Source organism: Notamacropus eugenii, chromosome 7 (genome assembly GCF_028372415.1).
Source record: "Notamacropus eugenii isolate mMacEug1 chromosome 7, mMacEug1.pri_v2, whole genome shotgun sequence".
NCBI lineage: Eukaryota > Metazoa > Chordata > Mammalia > Diprotodontia > Macropodidae > Notamacropus > Notamacropus eugenii.
Window position 1 is genome coordinate 43,008,106 of NC_092878.1, and position 3,311 is coordinate 43,011,416.

Consider the following 3,311-nt stretch of genomic DNA (forward strand, 5'->3'; position numbering starts at 1 on the left):
AACATCTGCACATGTCCCAATTCCACATGAGCATGAAAACACACTGCACAAGATCATAAAGGCTGGTATCTGATTGACCAACATCCTATTACATTTGTACTTTTAGATTTTTCATTGTAATATTCTATCTATCTAGTTATCTATCTGCTATTTATCTACTATCTTTCTATGATCTATCTACATATTTTTCTATTTTATCTACTATCTATTTTTCTATCTATCATTTTTCTACTATCTATCTATGGTATATTTATCAATTATCTATCTATGGCTATTGAAACTCCAAATATTCTATTCATATACTTTGTATGTATTTATATTGATAAACTATATTTGCACTATGTACATTTTAGATACATATGTCATTTCCCCACTAGGATGTAAACGGACTGTGAGTAGTGTAATTATATGTCTAATAGAAAACCCTATACCTGAAAAATAGTGATCACTTAATAAATAACTGAGAATTAATTGATTATTAATCCACACTTCCATAGAGACAGGCATGGGTACCCAAAGATAAAAGAAGCAATGCTTCATAGTATGTAGAAAGCCAGTTTCTGGATCAAGAGGGCTTGAGTTCAAGATTCACCTCTCATGTATACTAGTTGGATCTTTAAACAACCTTTTAGTATTTCCTGGGAATTTGTTTAGAGTATGAACTGCTACAAATCAACTATTATCTACCATGGTGGGGACTTTTTACATTAAAGAGTTCTCAGAAAAAATAATCTATTAAAAAGGAAAGGATTTATTACAAAAACTAGACACTAATGCAGTATATGATCATTTTTCTTCCCAGCTGACTCCAGCCTAATATTAGTTATTCATGTCAGTGATCATTTTTGAAAGAAACTAGTGATATCTTTCAAAAAAAAACCTATACAACTCTCCTTTTAAACCTACCTCTTCAAATTTGAAAGTTATCTAATCAAAAAATTTCACTTTAGAAGCAATGCCCACTCAGTTCATTACTATGAGCTTAATGGTTCTAGAGGAATTACATTTAATATTCCCTTTGAATCTGATTTTTCAAAATCAATTAATTCTTAATTTTAATTTCACATCTTCTGGGCCATTGATTCTTTTCCTCATTAGGCTCTTTTAATCACTTGACTTCCTCACACAGGAACTGTTCAAGTTTCTAAGAGAAAAGTTTCTTAAGAAGAAAAAAAAATCAAATGAATATGATCTAACAAGATGAAATTTACATTTTTCTCTTGTTTAAAGAGTGCAAACATTTAAACAATCACCTCATGAAAACACAGTGTTGAACATCTCTAATTCATTTCTGCACATCTCACCAGTTTTCATTCATATCCTTAACAGCAATTCTTGGCATCTTATATAATTTAAAATAAGTAATTGAGTCTATTAGTATCTCAGTAACATTTTTGTATGAAATACTGTGGGAGGTGAGGAAGTTGAAGTGATTTTCTATAGTGGACTAGAACCTTTTGCTGTTATATACAAGTGTGAATACATTTGCTGTTTTTGAATAGTTGCAGTATTTTTGACACAAGAAACGTGTGGCAGAGGGATTTCTCTGAGAAAGAAATTATATTACATATCTCTGCCATAATTTAGCCTGGTTAATATCTAATCTTTTTCTTTTCCTTTGTTGATACTTACAACTGGATAAAGATTCAACATCTTTGAACTTTCAAATGGAATTTTTTCAATAGCTTAACTGTCCAAAGAAACATCTAGATACAGTATTCTGTCAAGGATAATTCAAGGATCTCTAGGATCAGAGAAATGTGGGAAAGTAGGGTGGAGCAAGAGAGGGGATAATGTACATTCAGGAATCAAAGGAAAAGGATGATTCAAAGGAATGCAAATAATCATAGAAACAGTGAGCAAAGCTAATCTTCAATAGGCATACAGCCCATTTAAACATTTGATACTCATCTATTAAACACTTAATCTGTTCATTCAATTGTTCTTGCCTTATACTTTTTATTTTTTCTCAATTACATGTCACAAAACAATTTTACCATTCATTTAAAAAATTATGTTCTGTATTCTTTCTCTTTAACCTCCCCTTTTTTGAGAAGGCAAGCAATTTGACATAGATTATAAAAGAATGCAAAACAGTATGCTTTGATATGCTTTCAGACTCAATCAGTTATTTCTCTGGAGATAGCATTTTTGATCATAAATTCTTTGGAATTGACTTTGATCACTGCATTACTGAGAATCTCTAAGGAGTTCACAATTGATATCTCACAACAACCCTGTTACTATATACAATGTTCAACTGGTTCAGCTCACTTCACTTGGTATCAGTTTGTATAAGTCTTCCCAGGTTTTTCTTGAAACCATCTTGCTTGTCATTTCTTTAAAAAAGCAACAAAATTTTATTTCTTTGTACATTAATGTTGAGGACTGGACTAGAGCTTAAGAAAAAAGAGGAATGCGAAAACAATCTATGATACAGTCTTATACAAGAGAGAGAAGAGGAAGAAGACAAGTTCTGAGGAAGGGAAAAAGATAGACGAACAGACATAGACACACACAAGATGAAGAAAGGTAGGATGGGCAGCCACGGTTAGGGCTCTTGCCTAGTCATCTTTTTCATGTAGGTTTCTAACAGGAAGTATTTTAAAGGCTATGGGGTTTGTCCAAAGTTCAGCAGCATGTGTTTTCAATGAGCTGTCAAAGTTGAGTTCTCGAAACAGGCTGTGGATGGGTAGTAGGATGACCCTGACATCCTTGAGGATGTCCAAATAGATACTGTCTTGGGTGTCCACATTAGCATGGTAACAAAGTGTGACACATTTCACAGTGGGAGAATTGTATGGCGAACTGCTGGGGAATTCCAGGGAGAGCCTGTATTTTAGGTTTTCTTATACTTCTCAGCTGCTTCACTGATATTTTGACTCTGGGAAAGTAGAAATTCTGTTGTCTCCAGACATCATTAGGGTCATCAATTCCTGCTGTAACCTCTTGCCCACAGACCTGTAGACCATGTCTGTCCCTGGTTTGGCCCCCTTACAGGCAACACTGGCAACAACCGAGTCGCAAATTTGCTAGGCCATGGGGGACCAGAGATAAAGGAAGAGAAACTCCCAGGCAGCAAATGAGGGGTTGTTTGTCTTTTATTTTTTAAAAATATAAAATTTGTTTATTTTCTATTCTCAACATTTACTTCCACAAGAATTTGATTTCAAAATTTTCTCTCCATCTGTCCATACCCCCCAGGACAGAATGAACCCCACTAACCCCCATTCTCCAATCTGTCCTCCCTTCTATCACCCCCCTTCTCCCATCCCCTTCCTTCTATTTTTCTGTAGGACAAAATAGATTTC

The 3,311-nt window shown here is 34.2% G+C and overlaps 1 pseudogene; it reads right to left on the bottom strand.

Annotated features, from left to right (window-relative positions):
- Window positions 1–2,551: 2,551 nt before the first annotated feature.
- On the bottom strand, window positions 2,552–2,930 carry LOC140514209 (ubiquitin-conjugating enzyme E2 C pseudogene; annotated as a pseudogene).
- Window positions 2,931–3,311: the final 381 nt, after the last annotated feature.